We start from the raw sequence: 24,784 nt of genomic DNA, 5'->3' as shown, positions 1-24,784 counted from the left end.
GATATCTCCTTCTTTGGGTACATGTTTCCACCAAAGATTGAAAGCTACTGGAGAGAAGGAACTATTTTGAGTTTTTGGTCTATCCATCTAGGATATAGCACAGTGTTGGGCACATAGCAGGTACTTACCAAATGCACATTGAACCAATGAATGAAAAGTACAAATCTGCATACAAAAGAAGAAAATGAGTGTGCAAACACTATCTCCAGTCTAGTGTGGCCACACTCTTCAAAGAGCTTCCCATTGTACATGTGGTTTTGATAACTGATCTTTGGGTTAAAGTACTGTTTTTTATAGGGCAGCTAGGTGGTGCAGTGGATAGGGTGCCAGGCCTAGAGTCAGGAAGACTAATTTTTCTGAGTTCAAATCTAGACTCAGATACTTTCTAGGTACTCAACCCTGAGCAAGTCACTTAACCCTATTTGCCTCAGTTTCCTCATCTGTCAAATGAGCTGGAGAAGGAAATGGCAAACCACTCCAGTATCTTTGCCAAGAAAACCCCAAATTGAGTCAGGAAGGATATGACTGAAAATGGCTGAACAACAACAAAAGGGTGTTCTGTGACCTTTGGAGTTTTCACTTGTAAACAGGATCATGTGAAGCCCTGTCAGAATGGGAAAGTCTATGAATGCATCAATAAAGCACTGCCATTGAGTGATGGTGGTGCCCTAATTATATGGGATTTAGTGGGTGGGGAGAAGAGATGGTCAAGTATAGTCATCAGGTATGAGAACTAAATAGGAGATTCAGTAAGGGTGGGAGCCTTATTTACTTAAATAATTACGTATTCTCTTGCTTGCTTGTGGCCCAGTGTACTATAACTCAATCTCCTCTTTCCCTATGAATAAACTCTTGGACAAAGTTCAGGATTCAAGTCGGTGTAGCCAAAGGGAAAATAGGGAAGCAAAAAAGGTGGATGCCAGGAGTTGTGGGCAAATGGAGGATAACAGTAAGGTTTAGGGGACAAAACTAGCAATCCTGAATAGTATGTTGGTTAGATTTCTGGGTGAATGTTTGAGAATTAGATTTTAGAGCCTAGTATAGTTTTCCCCTTTGGGAAGTTCAAGAGAAAGTGTGCTCACAGCCAGAGATATTACTGAAATCTAAATTTGCTGGTCTGCTAAAGTAATGATGGTCCACAGTTGATCATTTGTGGTGTTAATGTGATTAAAGATCTTCCCCACCTATACAATAGGCCTCAGGTGGAGCTAGTTAAGGGAAGCTCGATTTGGAGGGCCTTGATTATAGGCAGGCCTACACCCTTTACTTACTAGGTGCTAAGCCCCAGGCCTACACCTTTTCACTAACTAGGGGTGAGGCCCCAGGCCCATACCCTTTTGCTAATTAGGTCACGGAAGGTGTGAAGCCCTCGGACCCTAAAAAGAGTATATATACCCAGAAGATAGCCATTGAGGTGTGAGAATTCAGGAGTCAGAAGAGAAGCCAGAATTCAGAATTCAGCCCAAGGAGGAGTAAGAACTCCAAGTCCACAGTGCTGCAGAGAGAGTGGAAAGTGGAATCTAGGGAGCTTCGGAGACCAGAGAACTGAGGGGGGAGAGAATGCAGACAAGAAGACAGTTAGGATTCATGAGTGTTTAGGGGGAGGCTCCAGCATCGGGGGGAAGGTTACAGGATGATTTGGGTCCCTGCTGTGATATTGTGCTTTAAGTTCTTTGCTGTTATGATGAAGTGGACTTACTGGTTTGGGGATATAATTGCTATGTCAAATTGGAGTCATTGGTTATGGGATCTGATCCTCTGGTGTTTGAATAAATGTTTTATTTCTTCTGCCTTCTATAAGGAAAGTCTCTTATATCCTGTGATACAGAGCTATACAGGCAGAATCACAAACATCATAGATGTTGCGTTTATTGCCTTAATGACACATCATTTTAATTCATTTGGAATTAAATTATTGGCCTTACTGGAATTCCTAGGAACTCCATAAAATGCCTTCTGGGCTGACTACTAATTTCATGGGGTTGACTAGGTTCCAGAGCGTCTCTGATGTTAATATCTAAGTCTTCTTTTCTACTTTTTGAAGTGCAGCTGCACTTATTCTGCTCTAAGTTGCCATTCTTAACCCACTCTCTCTTCTTGTCTTTCTAGGCCCTGGTCCATCAGTCTTCTTTTTTATCATGCCCCTTAGAATGCTCCAGGTACTCTTCTGTCTCCTCTCTGAATCGTCTATCCCTTCCCTAACTGCATCTGTGGTCAGTTTCCCAGCTAGCCGTTTTTATATCATTCCTCATCTGTGCAGATTATTGGTCCAATAATCACTGATGTGAAAAATTCATGAAAAATTTATGTTAGAGAGAAGAGTGTCCTCAAATCAGAATGTGTTACCCTTTTAGGTTTAAGAACATCAGCTGGAGGTTTCAAAGGAAAAGGAATATCCTACATAGAAATAGAAAAATAAACTAGATAATGTCTGAGTTACTATACGGAAGTATGATACTGCTATCAACAATGTATTATATAGAAGAAGTAACTGGGTACTGTAGTGGATGGTGCACTTGACTTGAAGTCAGGAAGACCTGAGTTCAATGCTTCCTTAGACAGTGACTAGTTGTATGATTCTAGGCAAGTCATTTAACTGCTCTCAGGCTCAGTGTCCTCATCTGTAAAATGGGGGGTAGTAATGCCACCTACCTTACATAGTTGTCATGAGGATCAAAGAATAGATGGAAAATGCTTTGCAAACTTTAAAGTGACTTATAATCATTAACTGTTTTTAACACAGAATTCAAGTGGTCCAACCCCCTATTTTATGTATGAAATAAATGATGCCCCAAAAAGGAAAGTGGCTTACTTAATGTCCCATTGCTAATTAGTGGCAGAGTAGAGTTAGAAGTCAAGTATCCACACCCAGTCTAGCCCTTTTCTAATCGTTCTTTGTGATGTGCCAATAACACAAATCCTATTTTGTTATTTTGTTTAGTCTCTCATCTTAATTATACCCCTTAAAAGGCATCTTACCTCATCACCTCAAATGCCTTTTTCCCCGTCAAATCATTATTAAAAGATGGCAGAGGCAGAAACATTCAAAAACATGTTTAACTAAAGATTTTTCCCTTTTTTTTCAAGCACAATATTTCCACAAAACAAGCCTTTTTCTCACTGTGCTTTGCTTATAATTTATGTTTTCTGTCATGGTTCTCATATTTCCACATTTTTTACCATCTACTTCCTGACCAAATGTATTTCCACAAATTATCTTTTGCTTTCCGGTACTTTTGTCAATTTCAGTGTTGCTCACTATTTTTTTTTCTTTCTTTCTTTACCTAGTTTGTTTATCCAGAAGTTGCTTCCTCCCTCTCTTCCTTGCCCCCTCCCCATATTCTCTCTCTCTCTCTCTCTCTCTCCCTTCCCTCCTCCCCCCCTTTCATTGTTTGCACTTCTTCCCTTTCCCTCACACTTCAGCATGTCCCACAGGAAGAGATAATTAACTTTTTTTTTTGGTTCTAAGATAAAGCATAGGAGTCCATAAAAACAAACTTGGCTATGGAGTGTTTTGAATGACCATGGCTGTGTTTATGGAATTTAAAAATTTCTATCAATCCCCTTTAAAATTCTCACAAATTATTGGGTTTGTGCAAAGAACAAACACCCAAGTGATTCATTGAATTGACCACCTGTTTTGATATTGTATAAAAACCAGCCTATAACTTTTCACCCCATAAGGAGTTTATGGCTTGAAGTTTTTCTTCCATTTCTAAATGCAATCTGAACTGCAAATAACGGCAATCCTTTTTCCCTGATTTTAATAATGGCACTGCCCAATTTTGCTTTAGTTTTCAAATGAGATGGAAAGAAAATGACCTGCAGAATATTGTTATCATTCAGTCAATTTCAGTCATGTCTGACACTTTGTGACCCCATTTGGGGTTTTCTTGGCAAGGATACTGGAGTGGTTTGCCATTTCCTTCTCCAGCTCATTTTACAGATAAGGATACTGAGGCAAGCTGGGTTAAGTAACTTACCCAGGTTCACACAGGAAGTGTCTAAGGCTAGATTAGAACTCAGGTACATGAATCTTTCTGACTACAGGCCTGACACTCTGATCCACTGAGCCATCTAGCCACAGGATATTAGCTTCTTGCTTATCCATTTTAGCGGGCTATTCATACTTGCTCACTAGAGATTTATTTATTTTTTAAAAAGTTCCATCATTTCTCAGGAAGAATAGGGGAAGCCTCCCCTCCCCACCAACTCCAGAATGAACTTTTCCTTGTGACAAAGAACAATAAATAAACAAACACATCTGGCACAGTAATGACATCTGGCTAGATATAACATCATGTCCTAGTAGTCATAGGAGGATAGCTTTAGAGCTGGAAGGTACCTTAGAAGCCTTCTAGTCTGACACTCTTATTTTACAGATAAAGAAACTAAGGCCCTGGGGAGGTTATTTGACTTGCCCGAGGTCACACAGTTAGTCGGGTTCAGAGGCCAAGTTTAAACCAAGACCTCCTGACTCTAAAGCCAAGGCACTTTCCACTGTCCATCCTTATGTCTCTGCTACCAAAGGGGTGGCGTATTTGATCATCTGTTATCTGGAACTTTGACTGGTTTCTCATTAGTCAGAGTTCAACTTCCCAAAAGGAAGGTAATATTTTAACTGAATTTATCTGCCACATAAAGAAACTTGGACTTCATTCAGTAGGCAGTAGGGGGGCATTGAAGGGTTTTAAATGTGAAGTGATGTAATTAGACCTGTGAGTGGTGTGGAGGGTGGACTGGAGAGGGAAAATACTAGAGTCTGGAATACCTGCTAAGAAGCTGTTACAGTAGTTCAGATAAAGACTGGGAGGTTGAGCTAAGGTGGTACAGTCAGTAGGATTATTAGAGAAAGGGGATGGATTCGATAGATTCCAAAGGTAGAACTGACAGTTCTTGGAAGGAAACCTTTTGTTTGTTTTTGTATCTTTAGCTTCTAACAGCTGTCTTTGGATTCCTGGTAATTAATGGGATATCAGACATATAGCAGACACTTAATTCTTGACCCACGCTAGTACAGGCCCTCATTACCTATTGCTTCGACAACTATAAAAATAATCTATTATTCATCTTTTTTGCCTTACTCTCTTCCTCCTCCAATCCATCCTTCATCGTCAAGTTAATCTTCTTTACTAATGGATCTTGTCCCTCAAACATCCATTAAGCATCTACTGTGTGCAGACAGAGATGTGGTGGGAAATGTTTAATAATCTGTTGTCCATACTTCCTAGGCCAAAGATCAGTCTCTTGGCAGAGAAAGAAAATAAGAACTGAATTGTCCTATTTTCTCCTTGCTGCCTTTTGTTACCATCCAGTCCACACCAATTAGCCGATTCTCATTAAAGTCTTATTTTCTCCTCTCATCTTAATAAAACTTTCTTTGGTGTCTTAAAAGGGGCAGGTCAGTCACCATAACCATGAGAGGGACATGAATACCCTGTGGGGTAGGATGAGGCAAGGGATGAATTATGGGCAAAAAGGATGAGAAAACTTTCCAGAGTCCACTGTGGCCCTTGGGTTAATGAAAGTTTCCCACACAAGGGATACAATAGGTCATTTTTTCTTTACCCTTTTTGTCTCATTCCTCCAACCCTGAGTAGAATGCAGAACCGTTGATGCAATGGCTATGTAAAAACAGGACTAAGAGTTAATTATATCAGTCACTGAAAGCAGAACATCTATTTTCATTCCATCTTGTGATTCAAGTGCTGCTGGATTACATCAGCATTTGGGAGAAATTCATTTACCTGAATGTGCCTACCCTAGGATTTTGAACAGACAACCGTCTGGTTCTGTCCCTCTTTGTGCTGAGTCACAGTGCCTCCTTCTGCTAAGAAGCACTGAGCCATTTAAGGGCTCTAAAGAATGAAAAACTCAGATCAGGGGAATTGTTTTGGTTAGGAACAGAGACATAAAGCAGTAGGTTTCAACCTTTTCCAGTCCATGATGAAATTATTGAAGCATTCTTGAGGAAGAGGAGGCTCCAAACATCTGTCTAATAATCTACCCTATCTCCAAGTCATGTGCAATGTGTGTACAGCACACACATAAACATATTAAGATACAATCACGAAGAAATCAGTTTGTTTAATTGAGAAGGGTAGAATCTCTGGACTTGAGATCATAAGGTACAGGGAATTCCTCAGTGAGAAAACTTTCTACTAATTCAATCAGCAATTGTTCCTAGATTTCTTGGGAACCTTCAGAGGTTAAATGGCTTATCAAGAGTCACATAATCCATTGTGAGGCAATAAGGTGACACAGTGGCTAGTGCTGAACTCGGAGGCCTTGAATTTGAACCCAGGTTTTCCTTAATCAAAAAGCAATTCTCTATACTCAAAGCTATGCTGACTGCCTCTCATTTATTAACATATACGCTATCAGAAGGATTGATTTTGTCTTAATGTATTCTATTTAGACGTAAAAATATCTTATCCTTTTAAAATGCTAAGAGTAATATCTCCATAGCCCTTCGTGATTAAAGTGCAGCTCAGGGGCTCACCAAGGAGGATTTTTCTAGATCACAAGCTCAGAGGAGAGGTTTTCTCTAGTCTCCATAAAGAGAGATTCTTTTCAAGGGCAGGAACCACAGAGTGGGAGGAGGCTTTATGAAGTTTTTCTTCATAGCCAGGGCCACTTCAGGCTTGTTGTTCCAGGCTGACACAACAGACATTTTGCTCAGAAACCCAAACAGTGGACCAGAAGCCCCAGAGACTTTATGGCAATGGGTAGTCATCTGAAGTGGTAATGAGGTATTCACATGAAATCATCAATGGATTTTAGATGGACTAAAAAAAGCAACCAAGAATAGCCCATGTGGGAGAGAATTATTCACACATAAGAAAAAAAATAAACTTCTTATATTTCTAAGATAGAAGCTCCTCAGATGCAGGGACTATTTTGGACTCAAAGCATTAGATCAGGAAGAAAAGTATACAGATTCTCCTTGACCTTGATTTCCAGACTCTCTTTGGAACTATCACTCAGAAAATTTATCTCCCTTTGCAATCCAGTCCATCCATCTTACTTTCATTTAGTACAACTTTTCTCAGTCATCTCTCAACTCATAGAACATTCTCCTTCCTTCCTCAAGTTTAGAACCTGACTCTCAATCTCCCACCCCCCATCCCAAACCTTAATCACGCAAAGGAGTTTAAAAATATGTTGATGTCCCTTCAAATCTCTTGACCTCTCAGTTCATCAACTTCCTCCTATAACCTCATTTATATTTTGCTTAAAATGTCATACATTTGAGCTGATCATCAATGATGATAAGCATGGACAGGTTTGAGCTTCCCTGGTGGAGGGAATTCTTACGTTAATGAGATCACAGATTCCCTGTAGTACTGAAATATGTGCGATATTATACAAATACAAAATTATGATGAAAACAGGTATTACCATACACTGGAACCACAATAATCTTTAACATGAATGATGAAAAAAATCACTACATGACATATGTTCTTTATATTCAGCTGAACTGGAACCTCTTGCATTACAATAAAAGATTATATATCCCATTTTAAAGCTATTTCCCACATGATTTCTCTAAAATCCCAAACATTTTTAGTGGAAGGCAATTCTCTAAACCACCCCCATCCCTAACCTCATTTAATAAATAATAGTTGATGTTTTATATGCCACTTATCAGGTTTACCAAGCACTTTACATATATTAGCTCATTTTTGTTTTTTCAGTCTTTTTTTGTTTGTTGGTTTGTTCAGTCGTTTTCATTATGTCTACCTCTTCTGTGATCCCATTTGGGGCTTTCTTAACAAAGATACTGGAGTGGTTTGCCATTTCCTTCTCCAGCTCATTTTATAGGTGAGGAAACTGAGGCAAACAGGGTTAAGTGAATTGTACAGGGTCACACAGCTAGAAAGTATGTGAGGCCAGATTTGAACTCAAGAAGATGAGTCTTCCTGACTCCAGGCCTGGCATGCTATCCACTGTGGCACCTAGCTACCATTTTGAGTTTTACTACAACCTAGAAATTTGCCACTACACTACAGTGAGGTAGCAACAGAATATAGGCCTGAGACTCAGGCAAACCCTAAGTTCAAACCTTAAACATAATATTTAGTCAATAAATTCCAATGGTTCCTTATTACCTTTGGGATTAATGATAAGCTCTTCTGTCTGGCTTTTATTGTCCTTCAAAACCTGTCCACAGTCAACATTTCCACACTTGTTGTATAGTACTCAAATGGAAGCAATTCAGTTTCCTGGCATGGCTCTGGTAGACTGTCCAGGTATCACAGGCATACAACAAAGTCAACACAATGGCTCTGTAGACCTTCAGTTTGGTAATCAGTCTAATACCTCTTCTCTCCCATACTTTCCTTTGGAGCCTCCCAAACATTGGCAATGTGGGCGTCAACCTCATTATCAATGTGCACATCCCTGGAAAGTGCACTGCCAAGGTAAGTGAACTTATCCACAGCATTCAAAACTTCTCCATTTGCTGTAACTGATGGTTCCATATATGGATGGTATGGTGGTGGCTGATGGAGCACCTGTGTTTTCTTGGTGTTAATTGTTAGGCCAAAATTAGCAGAAGCAGCAAAGAATCGATCTACACTTTGTTGCATCTCAGCTTCAGAGGCTGCATTGAGTACACAATCATCTGCAAACAGAAAATCATGCACCAACACTCCCTCCACTTTGGTCTTGGCTTGTAGCCTTTTCAAGTTGAAGAATTTACCATCAGTGTGTTAGCTGACTTTGATGTCATGTGCACCATCACTGAAAGCATTTGACAGCATGGCTGAAAATTTCATGCTAAAACGCATGGGAGCGAGCACTGCAGCCTTGTTTCGCTCCATTGGTGACTGGAAAAGCATGAGAGCATTGTCCATTACTCAGGACGCGAGCAAGCATGCCGACATGAAATTGATGTCCAATTCTGATGAACTTCTCCAGGTAACCAGATTTTGACGTAATTTTCCATAAGCCCTCATGACTAACAGTGTCAAAGGCCTTAGTCAGATCTATAAGCATTATGTACAGACCTCTGTTCTGCTCCTGTCACTTCTCCTGGAGTTATTGGGCAGCAAACACTGTTCCTCAGCCCTTTCTGAAGCCACACTGGCTCTCAGGTAGAAAAACCATCTTCCAGGTGAAAGATCAGCCTATTAAGGAGGAGTCTGGCAAGAATCTTGCCAGCAATACTAAGAGAGAGACTGCCCCCCACCATGACTGTCACAGGACAATATATTTCCTTTACCCTTATAGAGATGGACAATGGAGGCATCCTTGAACTCCTGGGGGATAACCTTCTCTTGCCATATGACCTGGAAAACTTCGGTCAGCTTTTGTATGAATAATGGACCCCTACCTTGTAAATCTCAACTAGAATAGAATCAGCACCAGGTACTTTGCCACACGAAAGGAGCCTAATGGCATTCAAAACCTATTCTTCAGTTGGAGCTTCAGCTAGGAAGGGATTGACTTCAAATGGTCAATGGCCTCTGCATTGATTGATGATGGACTGTTGAGAACACTATGGAAGTGGTCAGCCCATCTCTCCAGGATCATGTCCTTATCACTAATCAATCAAATCACCACTAGGTAGTTGGGATGCACCATAGGTCTTTAGCCTATATATAGACTTCAGGGCTATTTACTGAATCGCTTCCATGTAAATTATCTTAGGAAGATTCTGAAGATCACCTGGCAGGACAAGGCACCAGACACTGAGGTCCTTACTCGAACTAAACTGCCAAGCATTCAAACTCTGCTTCAAGAAGCGCAACTCCAATGGGCCGGCCACATCGCTCGAATGCAACAAGACTTGCCAAAAAGACTATTTTATGGAGAACTCACACAGAGCAAGCGTTCACATGGTGGTCAGAAGAAGTGATACAAGGACACTCTCAAGGTCTCTTTTAAGAACTTTGGAATGGATTGTGTGACATGGAAGACACTGGCACAGGACCTCTCAGCATGGTGTGCCCACATCAGAGAAGGTGCTGTGTTCTATGAGCAAAGCAGAATTGAGACAGCTCAAAGGAAATGCAGGATGCACAAATCTGGAGTACCCACCCCAAATGTTCACACAGACTATTTGTGCCTGACCTGTGCTAGGGCATTCCGAGCTCACATTGGTCTGATCAGCCACAGTCAGACACACTGAAACTTGACTCTAGCATGTGACGTCATTTTGGTCCTCTTTGAGAACAAAGGACAACAACCAACCAATATTACTCAGCTTTCCATACTTTACAGTCTAGTCAAAATGAACTTGCTAATCCTCACCCAATACTCTATATCCCATCTCTCTGCCTTTGTATTTTCCAGGCATCCTGACCTCTACCTCTTATAATCTCTTCATTTTCATTAAGAATCAGTTCAAATACTACCTTCTACATTTAATATTATTTCATTCCTGCAGCTGCCAGTGCTCTCCCTACTAAATTTAATTTGAATTTATTCTATATATTTAGAATTGTATACTAAATATATATATTTATATATTATATCTATATATACATTTACATGGAATTCTACATCTTTTTATTATATATATTATATGTACATACATACACACACACATATATAAAACCTCTTTGGAAGCCTCAAAGCACTACATAAATATCATCTATTCTTATGAAAAGATGAGGAAACTGAAGCCTAGATACACGGCATTATTTACTCAAGATCACAGAACTAGATAGTACCTGAGTTGGAACTAGAATATAGCCTCCTGACCCTATTATTATTTTCCCAATACCGTTCTGTCACCTCTTCCATTTCTTCAATATCTTCTTGCTAAAGAAATCTTACCAAGACTATCTTTGAATTTTTTGGTTCTTGGAGGACTTTATGGCAACTTTTGTGATGATTTCCATTAAGAAATAGCCCTCTGTTCATAGTACTGTGTTGGGACCTCTGGGAGGTGCATGCCTTCTACATTACAGACTAGATCCTCCAGAATCACATTTCATCAGTCACATAGAAATGGCTAGCCTAAGATCCTCTATGGTTCTGATGTTCAGAAGATCTGCACTCATATTGCCTTGGGTGAAGAAAGATTCAAAAGAATGATCTAACAGATGAATTCTCTGTCCTCTAGAAGCTAACAATTTAAGAATGGAAATACTGACATGCACCATTGTATAAGCAGTTTGCTAATAGTCAGTTTGCTGACTTAAAGAATTTATAATGTAAAATGAAAATGTAGATCTACAAGTGCACCTCCACATGTTGTTATTGATGAGTCATTTAGATTGTAACTGACTTTTCATAACTCTATTTGGGGTTTTCTTGACAATGATAACAGAGTGGTTTGCCATTTCCTTAGGCAAACAAGGCGAAGTGACTTGCCCAGAGTCACACAGCTCTTAAGCATCTGAGGCCAGATTTGAACTCAGATTTTCCTGACTCCAGACCTGGCACTCTATCCACCATGCCATCTAGTTGCCACTTCCACAGGCAGACACATACGTGTTAGTTTCTGGAGAGTAGTAAACCTAAATGTCTATATTGATATTTAATAGTTCAAATGTTTTTCTGTTGGTGCAAAGTGAAGAATGAATAATAAAATGTGGAATGGATTAACTTAACCAGTTCATATCTAGAAAGTCAGGAAAGTCTTTAGGAAGGTGCTGGGATTCTTAGAAATCACTTGAAGGTATAGAGACAAAAGCTGACTGAAGAATATGAGGGTTGAAATGGAAACAAAGGAACGTGGTAAGCCATCTGGGAAGAGGTACTACATAGAAACTCTACTACTAGAATGGTGAACTAAAGAGGGCAAAGATTCCACCTGCCTGGGAAAGCAGATGAATTGAGTTGAAGGATAAAGAAAAATAAAAGAAATACATTATTTTGGTGAACGGTCTTCAAATATATAAAGATGACCTTGGTCCTCATCCTAAGGCATTGAGGATAGACTGGAGAGCGAGTGGTACTAGTCTTGGAGAATCCAATAAAGAGGAATTTGTAACAACTCAGATATAGTTCAAGACTAGCCTAAAGCTATGACCATAAGTGGTTATTTTATTTTGGGGTGCTGTTATATTAGGTAATTCCAAGTAGCAGTTGGAAATAGGTCACATTATGAGTTATTTTCTAGAGAAAGCATTTTTATATTAACTAAAATGTCCTATTTTCTGTTCCCTGATGACTCATCACCCTTAAGTATTAATCCTGTGACTCACTGTGTTATTATTTAACTTTCATTGAGCATCTGCTCCTACTGCCTTTCACTGACACGTTCATCTTCTTTTGCTACCGAGGCCTTTGAGATGCTCTACTACAAAGTCATAAGTCACTCTCCTGGCCTCCCCAGGAGTTTCATCCAATTATCTCTAAGTCAGTAAATCACACACCTTCTGTGAGAATGTAAACTCAGCTTTGACCTCATATATTATTCTTTTCTCTCCCATTGGGAGGTGGTTAGGGTGAGCTATATCAGCAATAAATCTTTATATGTCCTATCTCTTGAACTGCTTTCCAAGAAATCAGTTCACTATTTCCAGAGGGAAGATTTTGTGTTCCTGGAAAAGCTTATAATGTTACCCTGTTTATATATGTCCTTCCCTCCCTCATTTAAAACCTTTCTTTATTGAATGAATTCATTATTCGCCAGCCCCTTCTTTCTGTTTCTGTAACACCTTTCTTCTTCACTTCTTTATTTTCTGAATGACTTTTTAAAAATAGTTTTATCTTATTGGAAATCAGCCCTTCTTTGTCACTTCCTTGGAACAAATGATGATTATTTTCAAAATCACTCATCTACTTTGTGGTCAGAACTAACTGAAAACAGGAACTACTGCTCTTTGTCATTCACTCTGGTTTTTGATTTTTAATGTGTCCCTCTCTCTTTCATCTTCTTTATGCATATATCTACCCAAGGTTGAAGAATAATAGTGGAAATTTTTGTCAGAAATTCAAATGTTAATTTACATTTTCAAACAAAGTTTAATGAAGCCCAACATAAAATTAATTTTTACTGTTGGCCAATTAAAACCAGTAAGAATATTTCAATAGAAAATTGAAACAGTCATTATGACAATGTTTTTTCTACAAATATATACAAACATTGTAGTAACAAACCTATAATTAGCTGCATCTCCAATAGGTACTGTATTTCCTGAGACTACTTTATTAATCTACATGATTTAAGTACCCCAGGGAAAATAATTACAAGTAGAAACGTAAAAAGTAATTAAGTCACTTTGCAGTGGGAAAATACAGAAATATCTATTCGCTACCCAATTCCAATAAGCAATTATTAATGTCTCATCACATCTCATGATAAGAAGGATCATTTTAAGGTGAAACATCTGAAAATCAATTAATACATAATCAACTCAATGAAATGGAACTGTATCCAAATGGATCCCTATGGTACATCCCTAAGAAACTTTCAGGACATTGGGAATATAGTCAGTGAGTTATTCACTCTTAAAAATGTCTTTTCACAACCAAGTCAGGAGCCCATATGCCCTCGCCATTGCAGACTATTCTCACCATTAAGAAGATGCCTCAATACTTCAACAGAGAGATACTCTTTAAACAAATACAATGTTAATCTATAGAAGCAAAATGCTGGTCTGCAGACTCATTATATCAAGGGGACACCATGAAGGTGAGAAAAAGGTTGTCAATTTGTTTGAAACGTTACTACTTCTAGAAAACAGATATGTTGGAAATGGTAGTTTCAAGGCATATCTCAAAAGGAAATAAAAATGGTTCAGCGCAGGGCAGGGCACAGTGAATCCTGCGATCCTTACTTAGCAAGTATGCTACAACCTAGTTTTCCCAGAAGGAAAATCCTATCACCATGGTCCCCATTTGTAAGGAGCACGGATTTGCTTTTAATGCAACTGCAGTGGCACTGGCCTCTTTACTGTTTCATGCACACACAACATTCAATCTCCTGGGTTCTGAGTATTTTCACTGGCTGGCTGTCCCCCATCCCTGGAACCCTCTCCCTCCTTATCTCTGTCTCCCGGCTTCCCTGTCTTCCTTCAAGGTTCACCTAGTCTCACCTCCCGAAAGAAGCCTTTCTCAGTTCTCCTTGGTACTTTTCATCTAAGATTATTCCCCATTTGCCATGTGGTGGGGGAAGAGAGAGGGAGGGGGGAGAAAGAGAAAGAGAAAGAGACAGTGAGACAAAGAGAGACAGAGAGAGAGAGTTTGTATATAGTTTTTTACATGTTGTTATCCTTCACTGCACCGCATGCAGTGAGAGCAAGGACTGTTTTTCATGTTATTCCCAATGTTCAGCACAGTGCTTGGCACATAGAAGGTGCTTAAATGCAACTTGAGTCTTATATTAGAGATATCGTGGATTTTCCCTCGCATTTAGAATGTCACTGCTCCTGCCCCACTTCCTGACAACCTTATCACATCATATAATAGGTATATGCTGTGGGGGAAACAGTTCTTCCTGAGAATTTTAATCATGAGTATCAAAGAGGAGACTGAATGCTGCATTCCAAAGCACAACTCATACTTAAAAATAGACAGTACCTGCATTCATGTGCTCTTTAGCTTTCAATTATACCAGATTACAACTCAACAACCACATTAAGTAAATACTACATGTAAGTCTAACTATAATCTAAAGAGATCTATCTTTATTTTTTTCACACTTTTAAGTTTAATATGCATTATGAGTAGTTTCTGAAGTCAGGACAATCAATAAAACAGTATTTCAGTTCCAGATTGCAGCTATTGCCTATATCTGAGGTATAAATACTCACATTGAAAATTTAACAATTGGCTCTTGCAACTGGTTCTAGCACACCCCTCAATACCCACACTAAAGAAATCAATTATTTTTCAAATTAAAAAGTATAATTTTTAAAAATGATTTGATATTTTATTTTCCCCAATTACATGCAAAACAATCTTTAACATTCAGTTTTTAAAATTTTGAGTTCCAAATTATTGACACTGATCTCTACACAAATATTTCACAACATATTCCATTAAAAGAGAGGAGAGCTATCTTTCCAAATGGTTATCTTAGGAGGTTAAACACTTATTTGCACAGTGTTGTCATTGCTTAAAAATGTTTTAAGAAATCTCCTTTAGGACCTGCCTTTAGAACATAAGACACATAAGAAAATTAGTTTCATTATGAGGTCTCATTTTTAATGCTAGAGAGCATTACCAAGAGCTTCAACACCCATTTTATTCACTTATCTCTTACTGACTTCACCTGGAAGACCTCATCATTTATATGAAATACCATTTCCATTTGGACTCCGAACAAGAGAGTATTCGTGACTCTGGCAAACACCTTTGGTTAGTATAATCATTCAAAAGAATTTGACCACACAAGAAAAAACAAGTAAATGGAATAAGAATGTATCTGGATAGATAACTCATAAAGAGAATCTTTATTAGTACATTCATCTTGTACAGACACTATGCAAAGATAATGAGCTGGGCCCAGAATTGACCAAGAAAACAGACTAAATTCCTTTTCATAAATTACATAATACCTTTTAATGACCCTCAGTTTCACTCTGAAACAAAAGACCATCATTTTAATAATAATATCTTGTATGTCTGTAAGTCATGGACTAGCAAAGTTACCAATGAAATAAAGTTGTGGGTCACCCAAAGGGCAACAGAGAAGAATGGTGGCAACAAGTAGGCCATGGGACATTATTAATAAGAGTTGAACAAGAAGTTGGTGCAATGGATGAAATCAGAGAGATACAAAAAATACTAGAAAAGGAAGTGATGAGAGCAGCCTGGAAGCTCCAGGCAATGTTAAGAGATTGGAAGGCCCCCAGAAGACAGCTCTCCTCAGGGAAAATTTATGGAACAACATGGACATGCGTTGCAGAGGATGAGAAGGTATGGATAAGTTGTAATATGTATTATTGGAGGGAGTGTCCACATCAGTATCACACTTCTCTCAAAGTATTAAAGTAATAATAATTTTATAATGATAATATTTTCTTCCATTTTATATGAATCAAGATTTTGAAAAACAATTACCTGAAATAAAACCCCAGTATTTTTATAACACTTCTCTACCAAAGGGCTTAAATTTTTGGAAGTATTAAAGTTCAAAATTCCCTTGTAAAGACTAGATGACTTCATTTTGCATAAAACTTTTTAAAGTGGAGTTGGAAGACAAGAATAACATATCTATTAACAATGTAACAAATCAGAGTGTTTCCAAACTCAAAACAGATATGCTTTCCTTCACTTTTATTTCAACTCCATATTTTTCTCAGTATAGGCTATCTTTTGTTTCCAATATCTCAGTGTTTGTACTTTGGGAAATAACCTGTTTGCAAACACTGCAATTTGCCTTGAAAGAAATCATGCTATTACTTCATAATATGTATATAATAAGGTAAGACTATCTGATTTTTAAGGTCATTCTCTCTTCTTTCCTAAATAACTGGTAATATTCCTTAGATCAAAAATTCATTTATCTCCCTTTCTAAACACAAAGTTAAAACCGGGTAATAGAGGTTTCTAAAATGCTTTGAAATAAGCTTTCTTTTGAAATCTATTAGTTGATTTTTTTCTAGGAACTAATCAATTTCTGAAAGAACCTCTTGTTGGCATACTCCTTAGAAATGTAGATTTACTAAGGACTCATGACTTCCTTCTGTAAAATAAGTGTCATCAAGATTTATCACTTAGGATACATTTTAAAAAAAATCAATTTCTACCTAATTTCCAAAAGTTTCTTCCACTTATTTTAACCATGAAAATTCTAATGATTGTTCCAATTGCTTATCAGACATTTCCATCTGGCACACAAAGGCAACTCAAATTCAACATTCAAAAAACAGAACTCATTATCTTTCCCCTAAACCAACTCTTTCCCTAATTTCCTATTTTCTGTTGAAGATACCACCATACTCCCAGTCACACAGGTCTGCAAGGTTGGTGTCATTGTCACCATCACTTTCCCCTCATATCCAATTAATTGCTAAGTCTTATTGGTCATCTTCACATCTGTCCTGTTCTTTCCACTCATATGGCCACAAGTGTGGTTTAGGCTCTTATTATCTCTCTTCGATGAGCTACTACAATAGCTTTGCTAATTGGTCTCTCAGCCACTAGTCTCTCGATTCTTCAGTCTATCCTTCACAGAACTATCAAAGTATTATTCCTAAAGCATAGATCTGACCAAGTCACTTCCCTATCCAAGAAGCTCTAACAGTTGCCTATTACCTTTAGGATAAATACAAACTCTTCTGACATCTAAAGTCCCTGTCATCATGCTTCCAGGCTGCCCTTACAGACCTTTTGTACATTAATCCCCTCACGTGCTGTGTAGTCTAGCCAAACTGTCTTATTCTCAATGATTTAAGGTTATTCCATGCTTATATCCACACTTGTGCAGGCCACCCTTTAGGCCTAGAATGCATTGTCTAATCATTCTCTCTTTAATGGGATAACCTCTGTTTAATGGGATCCTTAGCTTCTTTCAAACCTTAGCTTAAAATGCCTCCCCTTATATGAGGGCTTTCCTCTCCTCAAATGTTAATATTTCTTCCACCCACAGAAATTACTTTTTATTTGTAAGCATACATTTCCCACCCACCTCCCTCTTATAAAATGTAAGCTTCTTGGGCACAGGATTGTTTCATTTTTTTAATCTTTGAATACAGAGCCCCCATTACAAGGTTCACATAGTAGGCACTTAAATACTTTTTGATTATGTAAATTCCTTCTCTTCAATTAGAAGATTAATTCTTGCTTGTCCTATTTCTATATATTGAACTATATATAGAACTTTAGCCTTGGCCAAATAATTCTTCTACAGATCTATTTTTTTCTGCCTATTCCCTTCCTCTTCTTTCCCTTCCTCTCTCCTTTATCAGTTTGTCAATATATTTCTCTTTAGGCACACATGAGTTTGATTTTTACAATATTGCATGTGTATCTTATTCTAAATAGCCTTCCTTCTGTATATTTAAGTCTTTCTACAATTTCCTCACATTCTGAAAGCTGGACAGAACCTTCTGGCCCATAATTTTAACCATGGTCTTCAGTGTGTTTTCTTTCCCTCCAAGATGAAGTTTGTTTCTTCTCAAAAAGCTTACTGATCTTATTCACAACTCAAAACAATGGTTCTCAAGTTTCTGATTTTTCCTGAATCTAATCTAATACAAGCGTATCTTATATATGTGTATATAAGTATAGACATATGTATATATAAATATATTAAGTATAATCTCAGCACCACCTAAAACCAATCTTATATGAGATCACAGCTGATGTACCATCTTGTTCAGTAACACAATTCATATGCAGAATTCAACAATATGTTGCTAACAATACATGTGAAAAGTAAAGAATCCAATTAATTGGTCCTTTTCTCTATGTAACGTTAGCACAACGGAAAAGATGTAAGCTGGATCAGATAATGAAAGATGAATGGAGCAGTGATGTGGTTATATCTGTGCTTTAGGAATAATAATTTGTCAGCTGTATGGAGAATGAACTGAAGAGGAAAGAGACCAAAGACTGGTAGACCAATTAGGAATACAGTCCAGGCAAGAGGTGACTACAAACTGAACTGTGGTACTAGGTATATGAGTGAAGGGAAGAAAATGGGTGTGAGATATATTATGGAAGCAGAATCAGCAGGACTTGGAAAGTGATGGGAAGTTAGAGAGAAGAGAGAGAAAAGAGTCAAGCATGACTCTGAGGTTGTGAAATTTGGCAACCAGAAGGATGGTGATGCTTACAACTAAAACAGGGAAGTTTGAAAGAGAGAATTTTGTGGGGGAGGATAAAGACAGGTTCGTTTTGAGATGACTATGGGATAATTCAGTCAGAGATCACAGTTGGTGTTGCAGAACCGGAGTTTAGGAGAAGGAATGGTTTTGGAGATAGAGATCTGGGAATCATCTATAGAGAGAGGTCATTATAGCCATCAGAGTGAATGAGATAATAAGAAAGGATCTAGAGAGAAGAGGGACTAGAACAAAGCTTCAGAGGAAACATACAGTTGCAGAAATGGGTGTGGATAGCTACCCAGTAAAAACACCGATGAGTAGCTAAAAATACTGATGAGGTAGGAAAAGAAACAAGAAAGAGCAGTGTTACAAAAATTCAGGGAAGAGAGAACATCGAAGAAGAAGGGGTGGTCATCAGTGTTAAATGCTTCAGAGGGGTCAAGAATGAAAACTGACAAAATGTCATAGGATTTGGAAACTGGTAGACTGATAATTGATAACCTTAGAAGTTTCATTTGAATATTGAGGCTAGAATTCAAATTCCAAAAGGTTGAGAAATGAATGTAAGAAGAGAAGTTAGAGTAACGAGTAAGTATAAACTGCTTTTTCCAGAAATTTGGATGTGAAGAGGACAAGAGATTTAGAATGGTAGCTTGAGATGCTAAGATCAGATGAAAATGCTTTTATTTTTAGGGTAAAGTAAAAATAAACGTGTTTGACAGGAATAGGGAATGAACTAGTGGATAGAGAGAGACAGAGAGGCAGAGAGTGGGAGAGAGAGACAGAGATAGAGAGACAAAGAGAAAGGATGTTTTAAAGTGATGAGATGACTGTTCAGTTGGTGTTGCACTAGTCTAGTCATGGCTAGTTAGCCATGTGACTCTGGCAAGTCACTTAAACTCTGTGCCTCAGTTTATCATTATTCAGTCATTTTTCAGCTGTGTCTGACTCTTTGTGACCCCCTTTGGTGTTTTACTGACCAAGATACTGAAGTGGTTTGCCATTTCCTTCTCCAACTCATTTTTGCAGATAAGGAAACTCAGGCAAACAGGATTGAGTGACTTGCCCAGGATCACATAGCTACAAAGTGTCTGATGCCGGATTTGAACTAAGGTCTTTCTGACTCTAGACCCAGTACTCTATCCATTGTACCGCCTTGTGGATCTTGAATAAGAGAACTAAAGTAAAGAGAACTACCATGAGCTAAAGATGCCCTTGCTGATGTTTGCTAGGCAAACCAGTGATTTTCTGCATTGAATTTACACAACAGATGCTATCAGATTCCAACAGCAGAAGAGAAGACAGTCTTCATGTATATAGCAGGATTCTACCCATTCAAGCTTATATCCCAAAGAATCACGAGGACATCATCAGTTTATTAAAAGAATTATGGAGGAGGTGGCTAGGGATATAAAGTACCTGAAAATATTAGTATACCTAGATGATTCATTGTCTCTAGTAAGACAGTGGAGAAATGTGGGGCAAGAGTGTTGTGTTAGTTCAGTTGGAAGAAACTATCCTGAAACTGTCACTTCTTAACCACCAGTTCTGTTAAGCCTCTGTCCATTGTGTGGGTCACACAGTGCCTCAAAGAGGAATGAGCACTAAAGCAGAGAAGAAAGAAGTGCTCATCAGCTGGCCATGTCCAAAAAATTCTTGTGAGCTAAAGACTTTTCTAGACTGTGGTAGCTAATATCAGAAACTTAAGAATTCTCATCAGTGTAATGACCATCTGCAATTCCACAGTGTCATTGATAAAGAATGTTACCTATCTCCTGATGGAGGTAATAGTTTCAAGATACAGAATGAGATACATATTTTAGGTGTGACCAACATGGGGCTTTGTTTTGCCAGATTTTGCACATTTATTTGAAGAGTTCTTCTTTTCTTTTCAATTGAGGGGAAGAGGAAGTAGGAGATCAAAAGGGGTAGGAATAGGATTCCAAAAAATATGAGAAGAGAACAGGCAGTGAGGAATCACGAATAAATTGGACAGCTTTGAAAGTGATATTGAATTTATTATACACTTGAAAAGTAAACTAAATAGATGTTCAGATAGATAAATAGATATTCAGTTTCGTATACAATCCCCTCTTTCTGTTCTACAATACATATTGAGATGTTTATTTTATTTGGTGGATTTTTTTATTTGGTGGAATTCAAGGTTATTTTAAAATTGAGAATCGTGTTCATTGGTAAACCTCTCAGATCTCTCAGTTAAAGGTATGTGGTTGAGAAGAACAGTAAGCAGAAAGGAAGTAAGACCAATTTGACCTGACCAAATTCACTTAAACATCTTTTGGAGATGGTGCCATGAGATGTATGACAAATTTTAAAATATTTGGCCAATAAAAATATAAATTGCCTAGATTAACAGAAGAGGAAATAGAATATTTAAGTAATCTTATCTGAGACAGAGAAATTTTACAAGCCATCAATGAGCTCCCTAAGAAAAAAATCCCTAGGACCAGATTGATTCGTTAGTGAATTTTAACAAACATTTAAAGAACAATTAATCCCAATATCATATAAACTATTTTTAAAAATAGGTAAAAAAGGAATCCTACCAAATTCTTTTTATGACACAAATATTGTTTTGATACTTAAATCAAGGACAGCAAAAATAGAGAAAGAAAATTATAAACCATTTTCCTTAATATTGATGCAAAAATTTTAAATAAAATACTTCCAGCAAGAAGATTATAGTCATCTATCAAAAACATCATGCACAATGACCAGGTAGGATTTATACCAGGCATGCAAGGCTTGTTCAATATTAAGAAAACTGCTAACATAATTGACCATATAAATAACGCTATGAACAAAAATCATGTGATTATATCAATGGATGCAGAAAAAGCCTTTGACAAAATACAACACCCATTGCTATTGAAAACACTAGAAAGCATAGCAACCAACGGAATCTTTCTTAAAATGATAAGTAGTATCTATTTAAAACTAAGAGCAGGCATCGTGTGGGATAAACTTGAATGGGGATAAACCTGAAGTCTTCCCAGTGGGATCGGGAGTGAGGCAAGGATGTCTTTTATCACCACTGTTACTCAGTATTGTGCTGGAGATGCTAGCTATGGCAGCAGGATAGGAGAAAGAAATTGAAGGAGCCGAACTGGGCAGTGAAGAAACAAAACTATCACTCTTTGCAGATGATATGATAGCATACTTAAAGAACCCTAAGCTTCTTAGACTTTTTAAATTTTAACTTCTTAAACTTTTTCCACTTGTGTCTCTTTCGGTGCCTCTTAAACTGTCTAATAAGCGCTGATCTAAGAAACTAGTTGAAACAATTAATAACTTCAGCAGAATTGCAGGCTATAAAATAAACCCACATAAATCATCAGAATTTCTATATGTTACCAACAAAATGCAGTAGGAAGAGAGAGCAAGAAGTCTCACTTAAAATAACTACAGGCAACATAAAATATTTGGGAATATATCCACCAAGACAAAACAAGCGACTATATGAACACAATCACAAAACACTTTTCACACAAATAAAGATAGATTTGGGCAACTGGGTAAATATTGATGGCTCGTGGGTAGACTGAGCAATATGCTGAAAGTGACAATTCTATCTAAGTTAATATACTTATTCAGTGCCATGCCAATAAAATTACCAAAGAAATCTTTTGTAGAGCTAGAAAAATAGTAACAAGATTCAGAAGTGGTCAAGACTATGAAGGGAAGCAATGAAAAAATGTTAAGAAAGGTGTTAAAAATGTTAAGAAAGCCTAGCAATACTAGATTTCATTCTATATTAAAAGTGGTAATCAACTAAACAATATATGGTACTGGCTAAGAAATAGAGTGGTAGATCAGCAGAATAGCTTAGGTATACAACATACGCTAAAAATGGCCATTGTAATTCAGCGTTTGATAAACCCAAGGATCCAAGCTTTTGGTGTAAGAGCTCAACATCTGATGAAAATTGCTGGGAAAACTGGAAAGCAGAAACTAGGCATGAACCCCTATCTTACACCATATACCAAGATAGGGTCCAAAATTAATAAATGATTTAGACATAAAGGGTGATAAGTAAATTAGGGGAGCATGGAAAGATATGCTTGTCAGTTCTATGGCTAAGGGGAGGGATTATGACCAAACAAAAGACAGAGGAGATTACAGGAAGTAAAAGAGATAGCTTTTACGACATGAAATTAAAGGGTTTTTGCACAAGCAAGATTAATGCAGCTAAGACTGGAGTGAAAACAGGAAACTGGAGGGCAAAGGATTTGCAACAAGTTTCTCTGATGGAGGCCTCATTTCTCAAATGTATGGGGAACTGAACGAAATTTATAAAATTAAGAGTCATTCCCCAGTTGATAAATAGTCAAGGGGTATGAACAGGTGGTTTTCAGAAGAAATCAAAGCTATCAATAGTCACATAAAAAATTCTCTAAATCACTACTAATTAAAGAAATGTGAATTAAAACAGTCCTGAGATACCGCCTCATACTTATCAGACTGGCTAACATGACAGAAGAAGTCAGGATGACAAATGTTGGAGGGGACGTGGAGAAGTTGGACACTGACTGTTGGTGGATTGGTGAACTGATGCAACCATTCTGGAGAGCAATTTGGAACTATGTCCAAGGGCCTATGGAACTGGGATACCCTCTGACCCAGCAATATCACTAGTAGGTATGAAGCCCAAAGAGATCAAAGAGAAAAAGGGAAAGGACATATTTGTACAAAAATGTTTATAGTAGCTCTTTTTGTGATAGAAAAGAGTTGGAAATAGAAGGGATGTTCATTAAATCAAGAACGGCTGAACAAGTGGTATGTGATTGTGATGGAATGCTATAAGAAATGACAAACAATGGGGCAGCTAGGTGGCGCAGTAGAGCACCAGCCCTGGAGTCAAGAGGACCTGAGTTCAAATTTGGCCTTTCACTCAATCACAAGTTCCTCTTCATTCCAGAGGAAGTCCAAGCCCTTAGGATAGGATCATAAGGCAAGATGCCCATATAGATCTCTAGGGTAAGAGTGGGACTCACTACAATGTCAAGGGCGTTTCCCTTTTTAGCAATTTCAAGGTTATTTCCTTTCAAAGGGAATATAAGCTTTCCTGATGTGTCAGGAGAACTGTATAGATTTTAGAGGAAGATGGGACTTACCAGAGAAGAAGAATTTTATCATTTACTTAAGTGCTACTGTGAATCTTTTCTGTGTTTTCTGCATCTCCTGTGAGATGAAATACAGAGGCCTTCCTATACCCCATATTATTACTTTTAGTCTTGTAATACTGGGGGACCCTTTGTCCCACACTTGTCTATACACAAATTATATTCCAATGGGAATTATACTGGGAAATTACATTCCAATGAGAATTCTGGAAGAGGGGATAATGAGTCAAAGAGAGAATGATTTGGGGAGCCTGCCTCCAAAATTGAACCTGATCTATTTAAACTTAGAGCCTAGTGTAGTATGCAATGGGACATAGGCACAACATAGGAAAGTTGAAAGAACACTGGCCTAGGAGTGGTAAGGCCTGGATTTTAGTCCAACTCTTTCACTAACTAGGTATAATGTGACCTTGAGAAAACCATTTAACCTCTAAGGGTCTTAGTTTCCTCATCACTAAAATTCCAGAGCTAAGATCACTTCCAGCTCTAGCAACCTATTGTGAATAGAGCACTGGACTGGGAGTCAGGAAGATTTGAGTTCAAATCCTGCCTCATACACTTCCTAGATGTGTGACCTTGGTCAAGTTACTTAACCTCCCTGGGCCTCGGTGTGCTTAATGATAAAATGATAGGGTTGGACTAGATGACTTCTCAGGTCCCTTCCACCTCTAAATCTATGATCCTACATCATTTTAATCTACGTTTCTAGGTAAGATTGGAAAGGTAAATGCAAACAGATCATGGAATGATACAAATGCCAAGCTAAGTTGTTTGGATTTTATGTTTTTTCTCTCTTATGGCATCTCAGTTTACGCAGCCCCAAAATGAAGACAATGAGTTTACAATTTCCCTCTTTAACCAACCTACATAAATAGAAGTATAGAATGGAAACAATCCAGAGACCTATAGATAGTCTTTCTTATGGAAACTACTACAAAAGACAATGTAACTGTCATTTGT

General features: G+C 37.9%; 1 protein-coding gene across 1 annotated transcript in view; it reads right to left on the bottom strand.

Moving 5' to 3' along the window:
* ST8SIA1 (ST8 alpha-N-acetyl-neuraminide alpha-2,8-sialyltransferase 1) overlaps nucleotides 1-24,784 on the bottom strand; it is a 117,689-nt gene that overhangs the window by 8,846 nt on the left and 84,059 nt on the right. The window lies entirely within an intron of this gene.

This window comes from Trichosurus vulpecula, chromosome 5 (genome assembly GCF_011100635.1).
Source record: "Trichosurus vulpecula isolate mTriVul1 chromosome 5, mTriVul1.pri, whole genome shotgun sequence".
Classification (NCBI taxonomy): Eukaryota; Metazoa; Chordata; class Mammalia; order Diprotodontia; family Phalangeridae; genus Trichosurus; species Trichosurus vulpecula.
Note: the sequence above shows the minus strand (reverse complement) of the source record. Positions and strands in the feature narration are given on the sequence as shown.